Genomic DNA, 14,559 nt, shown 5'->3' with positions numbered 1-14,559 from the left:
AGGAAGTCCCAGGCAGGAGGGCCCTCCAAGGAGCAGATAGCCAAGACATGGAAGAGCCCCTGAGGAGCAGGTACTCAGAGTGTCCGAATGCCAGGAGTAGAGTCTGGAACAGAAGATCCAAGTTAGAGTGGATTTAACAAGCGAGAGAACTCCTTGCTAACTCGTCTTAGCAATGGGCCAGTCCGTATAAGTACACTAGTGGTGTTGACGTCATCAGGAGGGGACGCCCCCGAGGTTCCTGCCATGACGTATTCATAAGGAAGCCCTGCGCGTGCGCGGTTCTAAGTGATGCCAGAAGTAAGATGGCAGTTGGCAGCGCCCACGCTGTCCCAGGGACGCCGGGGAAGTCGGCGTTGGTTGGCGGAGGCCACCATTCTTCCAATGATTGACGGTGCAGGGAAAAAAGAGGTGAGCATGAGAGGTCGCAGCCGTCTGCGACTGACGGGTGCAACAAGCACATGAGAGGAAGGAGAAAGTTTGTGTGTCTCATCCCCCCTCCCTACCACTTGTAATCCACATCAATCTCATGGTGACTGGAATTAAAGCTCCCAGGTATTGAGACCTGAGGATTTTTTTAAATCCTTATTAGTTTTAATTATTGGGTGGTATTTGATGTTGTAAAATATGTTGCTGTTGCAGATGTAAAATATTTTGTTAGTATTTGGGAAATATTTAACAAATTGTATATGAGTTTTTAATTAATAGATGTTCTATTTATCAGCTGTTTTGAAATATTTATTATTTTCTAATAGTATTTATTATTTTTATTAGTATTAATATAATTTATATTTCTTGATTTTATTTTTTGATGTTTCCTGAGGAATGGTGATGTTTCTGGTTTTCCATTACTGCACTGCATACAAAATCTGGCTTGTTGAGGTTTCCAGTTCACTTTTTGTCTGCATGTTTCAATTTATATAGTTTATGGTTTCTTTATTCTGTATTTGGTGAGGGTCTTTCCATATTCTGTTTGTGTGAGTGAGGTGAGGTATTTTGCTAGCATGTAGTCTGTACAAGGATCTATAACCGCCTGGCTTGTTCTGTTTTCTTAATAGGAAGTGTCTTGATGTTTTAAAGGCCTGATTTAATATTTGCAGAGTTGCCTTTTTCATAGCTAGGGTTGCAACTGTTTAAGTGCTGGCAGTTAATGCTGTTTTGGTAAGGGAGATTTACTATATTGTAACTGTAATTCAGTTTACTCATGCTTTCTGAGGGTCAAGCCCACACCCAATATGCATTATAATATGCCTAATGCCTTATGGGTTCCAAGTGTCTTTTTTGTGCAGAGATTTCTGCTTGGCATCACTGCAGTGCATATAAATTTAATAGATACATATTGTTATATTTTCCATAAAAAAACCCCAGAATTTTTAATGTCCTTTTTCCATGTAAAATCTGTTGTTATAAATTCATAATTTTTAATTGTGTGCATATGGGAGGAAGGGGTGCAGGGCTGTAAGGTTCGCCTAGGGCACTTAATACCTTTGCACCAGCCCTGCTGCACTGGCTCCATGTGGGAAAGCAGGATTCTTTCTGGAGCTGTGCTGCTTTGGGTCAGTGGCTCTCCCCGGTCTTGGCCAGGGCTTCATTTTTCATTTTTTTAAAGCCCTGGAGGAACAGCCTGGATCACTTCTAGTCCTCTCTCCACTGTACACAGTACATAAGAGATGTAACCAAACTTGTGGGGAGCCCAACTGATAGCATGGTTAGAATGGTGACTGCTAAATTGCCATTGTTCAAGGGTGTGTTCTGCTACTTAGTTATTCAGGAAAAAGGTGGCATTCATGTTGGAGACTGCTCCATTCTCCCAGACTCCATGTCCCATGATGTACCTCTTAAAGGTCAGTCTGGCTTGCTTGTTGGAGCTGTTGAAGCATGTGTTGCAGGGAAAGTGCACGAGGGAGTCAGTCAGATACCCCATGGGCAGGTTTTGAAAAAATCCACCAGTCTGAAAATTTTCCTGCAATCCACCCCTGATGGTATCGCTCTGAAATGTACTGCTAATGCCCTCCTTAATACTTGCATTGTGCCTTCTGGAGTTCATAAGGTTCCCCAGGTTTCCCAACTGCAAACTTGGTATCTGACTAGCTCCTGGCAGATTGTGAGAGTGCTGCATCTCTAGACTGTGCACAGCACTTAGGACCTGCATGGTGAAAGGCGTCCTCTGATCTCTTGGCCTAGCTGAATGAAAGTTTGTGAAAGGTGATCTCTAGACAGTAGATCGAGAGCCAAAAGTCTGCACATGGAATTATGTAGAATCATTGTGTAATCCCAGAGGGAATAGAATATAAAGGACAGACACACGTCCTGGATTGGAGCCCAAGACAAGCTCTCTGAGTGCTGTGAAGCTGGACTGCTGCCATGGCAAGACCGACCATGGACATCTTATGTTTCTATGGCACAGGACATTATGTACCAGGCAGCGCAGCAAGGGACAGCAGCAGAGCTCATGATCAGCAGAAAAGCAGGAGCCTGGATCTGGAGAGAGAGAATGGGATCTTGCAACCTGCCACAAAAGGAGGTTTGGTTTTCGAACATTCTGGTTACAAGCAAAAAGCAGCTTTGGTAAATTTCCAACATTTTATACAGCTTTAAGGAAAATTTCTGACCCCTGTGTTACTGTGCAGTATTTTGAATGAATTGTGTACAGGGCCATCCTTGGGGGAGGTGAACTAGAGTGACCACCTTGGGCCCTGTGTGCGCACTATGATCCTCTCCCCCTCCCACTGGCAGGGAGAGTTTAGTGTTTCTTGCCTGTGTCTGCATCTTCCTCTGCTGACTTCAGTTTCAAGACTGAACCATGTGGGACTGGTGGGTCTCACGATACTATGGGGCTCTGCCCCGTTCAGATTTCAGATTGAAGCCAGCAGAGGAAGATGCAAGCACAGGTAAGTGGTACTGTCCCCCCCCCCCATCTCCTACTGCCCAAGGGAGGGAGGGAGGAATCATGCCAGGGAGGAGAGAGGATGATGGAAGGAAGATGAGGAGCAGAGGATGATTTGTCCTGCAGCCCCCTAGGGTCAGCCCTGACTGTGTCTACACAAAGGAGGCACTGAGGGAAAACTCAGCCCTGCATATTTATTTTATTTATTTATTTTTAATTTTTAATTTTATACATAAGATATGCAAATCAAGTTAAAACCATGTCAGTTTATATGTGCAAAAGACTAATTCCGAAGTAATTCTGCACTAGGTTGCAGTCTTCATCACGTTCACCATGTTCTGTCTTTTTTTTCTGTCAGCAAATATATCCTAAAAATCTCCAGCATGCTCTGGCAGCTGTGGAAGGGATGCTCCCATCCAAGGACGGTGGAGCCAAGCAAAGAATCTGAAAGCCTTCAACAAAAGAGGGACTGTCCCTCCTAACGGGAGCGCAGTGCTCTGTACTGTAAGTTTTCTTCTTAAGGGTAGAGGTTCTGCGCCCTGTGCAATAATTTCCCTCCTAAAGAGTGAGGGGAGAGGCCTGAAATCCATTTATTTATTATCCTCTTCCCTTGCCGATACAGAGACAAATGCTGTCTGCTTGTTGGGATCGGGCTCTGCTGCCCTCTTGTGCTATTAAAGTGAAGTTTTATTTCTAGCAGCCAGACAGGAACCACTGAGCATGCTACCCAGCAGATCTTTTATCCGGACTGATTTTCAGCTGGGGATGCTTTGTGGCAGTTTTTCTGCAACAAGCAGGGCCTTGGAAGTAAGCTCCTGCGCAGCTACTGTCAGCGCTCGGCCCGTGTCATCAGAGGGTCCACGGGTAACTGTGGGCTTTGCGCCAGTTTGCAAAGGGCGAGTGCCAGCATCACTTTCCCTTTGAAATTATCCTGGGAAAAATAAGTGGCTATTGAGATTTTGCAGCTGCTCTTTCTACGGCTACTTTTTCCCTTGACAATAATGTGCATGGAGTTGAAAATGTAATCTGAGTGATATTTTCCTTCCCCAGTCTAATCATGCTCTGGGACCACCTACTTTTTACCCGGCTAAAAGTGTGCAAAGTGTTGATCTCTGAGCATACTTTTGGCCATGTAAAAGCTGAGCAATTTTCAGGCAACCAAGTTTGAAGAAGGGTGGTAATAATTCCTCTTCGCAAAATTGGTAGCAGAGAAGAGGCTGAAAACTACAGGTTAGTTAGCCTCACCTCAGTGGTGGGAAATTTATGGAGACTCTGCTGAAGGAAAGGATAATAAACTATGTATAATCCAGTGGATTGCAGGATCCAAGGCAACGTGGTTTTACCAGAGGAAGGTTGTTCAGACAAATCTGATTGAGTTTTTTTTTCATTGGGTGACTAGAGAATTAGGACAAGCGCTTGATGTGATTTACCTGGATTTCAACAAAGCTGCATAGGAAGCTCATGAATAAATGAGAAGCCTGGGAATGGGTCCCAAGGTGGCAGAATGAATTAGAAATTGGTTGGCTGTCAGATGAGCACGTAGTAGTAGCACAAGGAACCTTCTCTAAGCAGAGAGGAGTGATAAGTGGAGTGCCTCAAGGATTGCTTCAGAGGCCAGTTCTGTTCACTATCGTTGTGAGCCATATTGCGGAGAAGTTAGAAGGAAAAGTTTGTCTTTCTGTAAATGAAACTAAGATCTACAACAGGATAGAGACAGGATGAAAGCAGTTCAGAAAGGGCAATCAAAATGGTGTAGAGTCTACAATGAGATGAGACTGAAAGACCTAAGTATGTATACGCTAGAGCAGCAGTTCTCAACAAGTGTGCCGCCAAACACACGCAGGTGTGTTGCCATACTTCCCAATCCCCTGCTGCCCCAGCGAAATGAGAACTCTTCCTCCGCCCGTGGTTGAAATGCTGATAGCCCGGGTGGAACGTGGAAGGAAAGCTGGAGTCAGTGGCACTCGCAGCATGGTCTTTTCTTCCTGCCCTTCACAGCCCGAAAGAGGAAGTGGTGACCAGCGGCCGTGTGCGCGAGAAGAAGAGACCATGCTAGGAATAAGTGCTGCAGCACCGGCCCGAAGCAGAAGAGCAGTGCAGCCCAGAGCAATGTCAGTCCCCACAGCCGATGGGACTCTTTTCTTGAGGCTGCGAGGGCTGGAAGAGGAGGCTGTTGCTGCCGCTAGCTGTTTGGTGGGGGAGGGGGGGGAGGGGAGAGAGAGAATGAGTGAGCGAGCGAGCGTATGTGTTTGAGATCCTGTGTGTGTGTATGTGTATGTGTGTGTGTGTGTGTGTGAGAGACAGCATGTATGTGTGTGATTGAGAGCCTGTGTGTGATTAACATCCTGTGTGTGTGAGAGACAGCATTTATTAAAGTGTGTGACTGAGAACCTATATGTTTAAGTGAGAGAGAGCATGTGTATATATGATTAAGAGCCTGAGTGTGATTGAGAGCCTACGTATGTGAGAGAGAGCATGTGTATATGTGTGAGAGAGAGAGAGGAGAAAGTTGCAAACACCCCCCCCTCCCCCCCCAAATTCACAACAATCTCAGGGCACCTGGAATCGAATGTTTCCAGGTGTGGAGAGCAGAGCAATTTTTTTAATCATTATTTTTAATTATTGGATCTTTGTGTCTGCTGTTTTGAAATATTTTATTGGTATCTAGACATTTTTTATATGGTTTTAATTATTGGATATTCCATTCATCAGCTGTTTTGAAATAATCTGTTCTTTTTGTTAGTATGGTTTTACTGCTATTGATTTTATTTTTCTTGATTTGTTTTGAAAACTGGTGAAGTTTCTCTTTTTCCTTTGTTGCCCTGCATACAGGGTCTCTGGCTTGTTGCGGTTTCCAGTTTAGTTTTTGTCTGCATGTTTCTAGTTGTTTTATGTATGATTTATGCTTTATGTATTTTATGTATGATTTTAGGAATTGAAAATGTATTAGAAGGTTTATGCAAATGTTGTAAACTGTTATGATGGAACCCACTGAATGACGGTATACAAAAACTTGTAAATAAATAAATAAATAGTTATGCTTTATGGTCTCTTTATTCTTTGTTAGGTGAGGTTCAGCACATGTGATTCAGGTGAGGTATTCTGCTGGTGTGTAGTTTCTGTGTAGGGCTCTATAGCAGCCTGGCTTGGTCCGTTTTTCTAATAGGAGGTGTATTGGTGTCTTAAGGCCTGGTGTAATATTTTCAGTGTTGACTTTTCTTAGGTAAGGTGGTTAATTGTTCGAGTACTGGAAATTGGTGCTGTTCTGGTTTACTATTTATGTAATTTCTGATGAGAAAGAGTGCGTATCTTTCCCTTGTATCATTCTTAACAATAAAAGTAATACTGGGCTCTTTTTAAAATTTTTGCTGTGAATTATAATGAGCAGTGTGTCACACATGTGAGCGTCACCCGTCAGGTGTGTCACGATGGGAAAAAGGTTGAGGATCACTGCTCTAGAGGGGAGAAGAAATGCAGACTTTTAAAAACCTGAAAAGTGTTAATGATGCACATGACTCAAACATTTTCAAATGGAAAGAAAGTTGTAGAACCAGAGGTCATGATATGAAGTATCTTGGAAGGATTTCTTCATGGAAAGAGTGGTAGATGCATGGAACGTCCTTCTGGAAGAGGCGGTGAAAGCAAGTATGGTAATGGCATTCAAAAGGATATGGGATAAACACAGAGGATCCAAGGTGGCGAGAGGATGGATGTGGCGAAACAGGGTAACCTGTGGTAACTTTTGGAATAACATTTCTGAATGGAAGAAACCTGCATGGAAAGGCAGTTACTACCCTTAATATAAAGGACAAGGATAACCTGCATAGAGCAGTGGTGAAAACCCTAAACAACTTGCTGAGCAGACTGGATGGACCATTTGGGTCTTTATCTGCTGTCATTTACTATGTTACCCAGATGAATAGCTTTTCAAAATTACCTTCTTAATAACTTTTAGCCAGGGAGGCTGTGGGCTCACCATCTCTTCTTGCTGGGAACTGGGAATGAACAACAGGGAACAAATCTCCCCATTAGGATCTGTTGGGTACTTATGTCAAGTGACCCCCTCAGAGATATGATGCTGGGCTCAGAGGACCATAGGTCTGACCCAGCATGGAACTTCCCATGTTCTGAAGGCAATAAAAGACCCAGGTGTATTCCAGTGCTGGAAAAAGGGCAATATTCTACTGAAAGTAACAGACTAGGCAGAAGTTAATAGAAATTATGTTAGAGAAATGTAAAGACTTTCTTACTCAAGTAACATCTTCATTGAACAACCCTGCCCTCTGACAACACCGGAGCAGAAGAAGTATTCATTCTGTTGAACAGGGTTTCCCAAACCTGTCCTGGGGAGCCCACTGCCAGTCGGGTTTTCGAGATATCCACAGTGAATGTGCATGAGATAAATTTGCATATACTGAGTCTCCATGGTATGCCAATTGATCTCATGCATATTCATTGTGGACATCCTGAAAACCAAATGGCTGTGGGGTCCCCAGGACAGGTTTGGGAAGCCCTGACATAGAGCAACCCTGCATGTTGTGTTTTATGATTTCAGCTGAAGTTAAGCTAGAGTGCATTCTGCCACTGGAGGTCTCTGGAGATTATTCCCCTTCAGCCCCCACTCCCCTCAGACAAGAACCCCTGCAGCCACCTCATGCTAAAGAGCGTGAGCAGGGCTACAGACATATTAAATGGCTCTTGTCTTTATCTGTTGTCGTATTCTGTTTCTATGTAGGTTTTAATGACTCCATATCATCAGGGTCAGGATGAGCCAGTCCTGGTTTTGCCTTGTTGTATTTCTGCTTTCTCCATGATATTAAACCTGCAAGTTCACAGATGCACTGGGGCAAAACCAGAATTGGCTCAGCCTGTTTCTGATGACATGGAGTAAAAAAATGAAATCATATTGCCAGTAGGTACAGCTGATTCGAGCAAGCACATATATAATCAAAATGAGCTGATACACCAGAGGGTCTGCTCCTAAAGTACATCTCCTATGCATCGGAGAAGAGTCCACATTCAGGAAATATCAGAAAGGAAACCTTTTAATATTATATCATAAAAAGATCAATGTTTTGGATCAGATGGACTCCTATAACTAAAATGACAGTATTCTGATTACGTAGAATTTAAAAGTGCAGGCTTTTCTTTATTTCTCTGAAGACCTGGAATTCTCTAGTAAGCCTAGTTCCATAATCAACAAGATGGCATGGCTCCCTGTGAGACTAGAGCAATACACATCAGCTGCTGAGGAAGGTGCTCCTGCACTCAGACAGCTAAAGCTGCACAACAGGCTTTCTTGGTTGATTAAGTTTGTCACTTCTGGGTCTGTAAGTGGCTTGGGCCTTTCACAGCACAGCACAGCAGAATCCTAAGAGCTGCATGTTCAGTTAATTTGTACCCATGTTTAATATTCTAGCACTATTATTCCCTATGAAACAAACCTCCTTAAACTGAACCATGGTGTGTCAGGCTTTCTCAGACCCTGAGGGACTACCGACTCCACTTCCACTGCTTAGACTCATCCAGTCCTGGCTTTATTCCTATTATATCCATTTAATTTATTTCTTATTTATCTAAGAGAATCAGGACTTCAGGAACCTGACCAGCAGTTGGCAACTAGAAAATGAAGGCTGACAGTCACTCGGCAGTGCAGAGGAATGTACCTTTGAAGGATACTAACAAAACAGGAGAGTTAGAGCATTCCGAAAGAGGAATTCCAATCAAGGCAAAATTAGCGCATGCCTTTAAGTAAAGAACAGCTTGAGTTAAAAGATTCCAAATCATCCCTATCAGCTGCTAAGAAAGTTCTATATACAAATAAAACACACCTTAAAATGTCTATATGTAAACGCCAGAAGTCTAAAAAGTAAGATGGGTGAGTTAGAATGTATCGCACTGAATGAAGAGAGAGACATAATTGGATCTTATAGACATGGTAGAACGAGGATAGCCAATGCTATAGCAGGGTACAAATTATATCTCAATTTGATAGGGTGGATCAACTTGCTGGAGGTGGTGGTGGGGTTGGCACTATATGTTAGGATGGCATAGAGTCAAACAGGATCCTGCAGTAGAATAAAGTAGAATCTTTATGGATAGAAATTCCATGTGTAATGAGGAAGAATACAGCAGTGGGGGTATATGCCATTCACCTAGCCAGAATGAACAGACGGATGATGAAATGCTAACAGAAATTAGGGAAGCTAACAAATTTGGCAGCACAGTAATAATAAGAGATTTCAATTACCCCAATATTGACTGGGTAAATGTCACATCGGTAATTGCTAGGGAGGTGAAGTTTCTAGATGAAATAAAAGACTTTTTCATGGAGCAGCTGGTCTAGGAACCGATGAGAGAAAGAGCTGTTTTAGATCTGATTTTTAGTGGAATGCAAGATTTGGTACAAGCGGTAACAGTAGTGGGGCTGCTTTGCAACAGTGATCGTAATGCAATCTAGCATTAATCTTTCAAAAGGGAGACTGATAAAATTAGAAAAAAACTAAAAAGTGCAGCTGCAAAGGTTAAGAGTTTATATCAGGGGTGGACATTTATTTTAAAATATAGCTAAGCTAAAAAATATAAGAAACTTATACTGCAACAATTATTACAAAAGTAAAAAACTCCTATTGAAGAAAAGATATCAGAAATTACGGTGTGCCCTAAGACTAATCACCTGTCTCCTGCTCGCAATGGGCTTCAAACAGGAAACAGAAGAACACATTGGTTGTAAAATCATTTACCATTTTCTTCATACTACAAACATTTCAAAATTTTCAAAAGTATTCTTATTACAACATTTCTAGCTATGAAATTTCTGCTAAGCACTTCACTACTTATATAAATAATAGTTCAAGAATGTTATTCATATAAAAAATCACTTATCTCGTAATACAATTCACTACATAAATGACCAGTGCTGTCTGCTCTTGCTGCCCAACCTGGTCAATGTTTCAGTGGTCGTCCTGCCTTCCACTCAATCTCTTAGAAAAAATGGCAGCTTTGTTGGTAAAAGCTGACTGGGCGGGAGATCACGTGATGCGGTGAGCAGAGAGGACATGACTGCCTCGCGCTCCAGGTGCCTTCCCTCCAAAAATGCCTCTAACAGTGTGCTTTCATGACTATTCTTTCCCTTGAACAACACAACCCCAGCAAGACCGTGCAAGTAATTGGACTGGGCAACAATTGCTTCTTTAAGGGATGGCATGTCTATACGCCCAACCAGAAAAGAAAAAGACAAGCTGTGCAAACCTGATCCCAAAATGGCCACCACACAACCAACTTTACAAAATGGGGCCTGGAATGACTCAGCAGTAGCGACGATTACCACCACAGTCGTGGAAGCATTAAACTCTCGCTTCAACGAAATTTCTTCGCAACTAGCTGAAGTTAAGAACTCACTCGCTGATTATAATTCACGCATGGACATAGTGGAGGGCTGGGTGAGCATTGTGGAGGACGAAATTTTAGCCCTGCAAGTCAAGATGGCAAATTTGGAAAAAACTGTGGCGGCACAAGACTCTAAAATAGAAGGCAGTCAAACCTGCGGTTCGTGGGATTTGCCGAGCAGATTGTTGAGGCAGACTTATCTAGCTTGATTGAAACCTGGCTCCCGACTGAACTCGGCCTACCGGAATTAGTAGGACACCTGAAAGTAGAACGGGCCCATCGTGTCGGGGCTGTAGCAGCAGATAGAAAATCGTCGAGAGTTGTGGTGGCAAAAATACTGAACTATGCACACAAAGTGAAACTACTTCAAGCATACCACAAAAAAAGGAGCTTCAACATGAAGGGAAGCGTCTTGCTGATATTCCAAGACTTCTCTACTAGTCTCACAACTCCGGCATGCATTTTCTACTATCTGTACCAATCTGGTAAACTGCCAGCTGCGATTCGCGTTATTGTACCCAGCACGACTAAAAATCTGAACAGAGAATGGGATAACATTTTTTGAGACACCGAAAACAGCAGAGGAGTTCCTTAAGAAAAGTACACCACCAACCACGTGAAAGAGGCAGCGAACGGCAGTTTCATTATGGAAGCTTAACTAGGCGAATTGAGAAGGGGAAAGAAAGCATGGCTTAGTGTTTATGAGTCTAATCCCCTGGTTTCTTCAAACACCTACCTAGAAACTAGTTTGAATTTATGGTAAATCTCCCTGTTGGGAGGATGCTAATCATCTTCACTGTTCTCTTCCACATCCCAGAAAGTGGATTCAACTACATAATGGCGGTTTTGAGGATTTAATTTCACTTCAGGACTTACAGGTTTAAGGATTCCTATACTATCCAATGGACTAAGGTTTCATGGCGGGGAACATTGGAGGAGGAGGGAAGGCACCCACGCGCTCTAAGCTGATCTCCGATGGAGGGTTTTTCTCCCTCCGGCGTTAGGGATTATTCATGGGGAGGAGGGAGGAGGGAGGTAGGGGGAAGGGGGGAGGGTGTGTGTGTGGGGGGGATAGCAGGCGATCTCCAAGAGGAAATAGCAGATGTGCTAAGGCAGTTATCTTAACCAGGATATTGTATCTAGCAAGAGTGGATATTGTATGCTTTACTGACATAGGAATCTATTACAGTTTAATGCCAATCATTTGGTCATGTCCTTAAAAATGTCACATAGATATTATAAAAAGGCTGTACTCTACTCCCATGTTAACATGCACCATGGCTAATTCCGTGAAGTATATCTCATGGAATATAGCAGGCCTGGGAACCCCAATAAAAAGGGAAAAAGTTCTGTCAAACCTTAATAGACTCAAAGGGTCTATAATATTTCTGCAGGAGACACATACGACTGTTAATGCCCACAAAATTAAAAAAGAAAGGATTCAATCAAAATTTTTTAGCACACGGATCATCGCATAGCAGGGGAGTAGCTATAATAACACACATCTGTCTCCTTTCAGCAGCAGCGTGCTATTGCTGATCCCAGGGGCTGCTATATCATCATAGAAGGCCTTCTCTTTGGGAAACCAACCATTCTGGCCTCTATATACGAACCCAATCAATATGACCATAGATTTTTTTTCAGAAATTGTGTCCCAGATAATGTCCCTCAACCGGGCGCCACTTGTGATAGGCGGCGATTTTAACTGTGTGGCAGACCCTGTTTTGGACTGCTCTTCCCAAGCTCCCGGGAGATCTTTGGGTCCGAATAAAGGCATTTTATTTATGTATTTAAAAACTTTTCTATACCGTTGCTAAGTTAAATACCATCGCAACGGTTTACATGTAGGCACATATTTAATGTAGGTGAAAGTGTACTATAGTACATTCTAACAGGTGCCGCCAAAGGTTCGGTTACAATAAATCATTAGACATAGTCAATTAGCGAAGTAGTTCAAGACCAATTGTACCAAGGTATGTACACGGGTAGTTTTATCACACATAGTATTATAGTTATGCTTATTGTATAGAGTTCATATACTAATCTACTGTAAAGTCCTAAGTACTGTGTGTCGGTGCCTTTCTGTCGTTCCTGAAAAATTTCTCTCTATTCTCTCTTCTCTTTGTAAAATGCTTGTTTAAAAAGCCATGTTTTTAAACTTTTCTTGAATGCCTTGAGATCACTTTGTAGTCTGATCTCTGGAGGCATTGTGTTCCAGATTATGGGTCCTGCTAGTGATAGGGCTGTTTCTCTCACTTGGGTCAGTCTTGCTGTTTTAACTGATGGAATGGTTAGGAGTGCTTTATTTGCTGATCGGAGGTTCCTGTGTGAAGTGTGTACCCGTAATGCTGTGTTGTTTAACCAATCTGATTTCTCATCATAAATTAGTTTGTGAATGATACATTTTGTATTTAATTCTGTGTTTAATTGGTAGCCAATGCAACTCTGCTAGGGTTTCAGTTATATGGTCCCTCCTTCTTTTTCCGGTTAGTATTCTAGCTGCTGTGTTCTGAAGTATTTGCAGTGGTCTTAATGTCGTATTAGGTAGTCCTAGCATAAGGACATTGCAGTAGTCCATGCTGGAGAAAATTAGTGCCTGTAGTATTGTTCGGAAGTCATTTTGAGTTAGTAGTGGTTTAAGTTTTCTGAGTACCATGAGCTTTGCATAACCTTCCTTTACTTCTACTGATATGTGTTGTTTCAGATTGATTTCAGAGTCTAGAATTATTCCCAGGTTACGAACTTTTCCAGCTAGTTTAATTTTCTGGTTGTCTTTGAGTATTATTGAGGTTTGACTGATTTCAGAATTTTTTCGTTCTAAGTGTAGAAATTTTGTTTTATCAATATTTATTACAAGTTCCATTTGTGTCAGTAGTTGTTTTATTTTTCCATCTCCCAGTTAAGGCATCCTTGTTATAATGTAACTTTATGCTCCTCTAAATTGGCACTTGTTAATTGGTTGGTTATAGTTATGCTTAGTTCGATGTAAACCGAGTTGATTTGATTTGTATCAAGAAAGTCGGTATATAAAAGCCTTAAATAAAAAAATAAAATAAATAAATAAATGATGCTTAGGTACATGTTGGCTAGGTTTAATGTTTTTTCTAAAGTGTCCTCTGTGGGTAGAATTAGTTGAATGTCGTCAGCATAAATGTAGTGTATAGTTTCTAGTCCTGCAAGTAAGTGGCATAATGGCAGCATATATATGTTAAAAAGGGTCGCAGATAGGGCTGATCCCTGTGGAACTCCTGTTTTGAGATTAATTTTTTCTGATAATGTGTTGTTGATCTGAACTTGGAAAAACCTGTTTTTTAGATATGAACTAAACCAATTTAATGTTAGGCCATGTAATCCGAAGGCATGCCCTTCATTTGTGACTCCTTGCAGTTATTAGACTCATAGGGAGTGTTAAATCCAGGGATGAAGGATTTTACCCATATCGCACAAGCAGCAGATTCAAAAGCTCGGCTTGACTACATTTTAATTGCTGATTCTTTATTTACGCAACTTCAGAGCTCAGGCATAGAACTCTTGGTAGTCTCAGGTCACTGTCCGGTGTTGTGAGTCCTGAGGAGGCCTGGACTGTCCTGGGACCCAGCAAACTGGAAAATGCCAATGTGGCTTGTCCAAGACAAGGACTTTAAAGATTTTCTGATCTCTAAATGGAGGGAATATGAATTACACAACATACAACATCACTGCAACCCCATACTGTTTTGGGAAACTGCCAAGATAGTCCTCCGGGGTGATATTATTGGATTCTCAATTAGGTGCAGGAAAGAGCTAGATAAACAAATCTTAGACTTGACCCTCAGTTTCAATCAATGTAAAAGAACTCTAAATTTAACTCCCACCCCTGAGATTCAAAAAGAATTTACAATGCTGAGAGCTGCACTTAATGATGTTTTACATAAGAGAGCAACTTCCTCTTTATTTTCCTTAAAACACAGACTCTTTATATACGGTAACAAAGTGGGGAAGATGATGTCACATTTAATGAAGGGGGAATGAAAACCAACCCACATTGCTAATCTTCAGGATAAATCAGGGAATATAGTTTCATCAGCTAAGGGAATTACCACCCTTTTTCAATCATATTACCAGCAGCTATATACAGCAGATAAGGAAGACTTATTGGCAAGGGATCAGTTTATGCAGCAGATCTCGATGCCAAAACTTACCTTTGAACAGGAGGCCCAATTGAACTCCCCAATTCGAGAAGAAGAAATCTCGGTAATGATTCAAGGTCTTCAGAGTCTCAAGGCTCTGGGACCTGATGGATTATC

The 14,559-nt window shown here is 42.0% G+C and overlaps 1 long non-coding RNA gene across 2 annotated transcripts in view; it reads left to right on the top strand.

Annotated features, from left to right (window-relative positions):
- Positions 1-2,798: 2,798 nt before the first annotated feature.
- Positions 2,799-14,559, top strand: part of LOC115090761 — a 68,385-nt gene continuing 56,624 nt past the window's right edge. For both annotated transcript variants that reach the window (XR_003856500.1, XR_003856499.1), the window contains exons 1-2: positions 2,799-2,888; positions 3,243-3,388. This is a non-coding gene — a long non-coding RNA (uncharacterized LOC115090761). The remainder of the gene's footprint in view (positions 2,889-3,242; positions 3,389-14,559) is intronic.

Source organism: Rhinatrema bivittatum, chromosome 4, assembly GCF_901001135.1.
Source record: "Rhinatrema bivittatum chromosome 4, aRhiBiv1.1, whole genome shotgun sequence".
In the NCBI taxonomy this organism is placed as follows: Eukaryota; Metazoa; Chordata; class Amphibia; order Gymnophiona; family Rhinatrematidae; genus Rhinatrema; species Rhinatrema bivittatum.
Note: the sequence above shows the minus strand (reverse complement) of the source record. Positions and strands in the feature narration are given on the sequence as shown.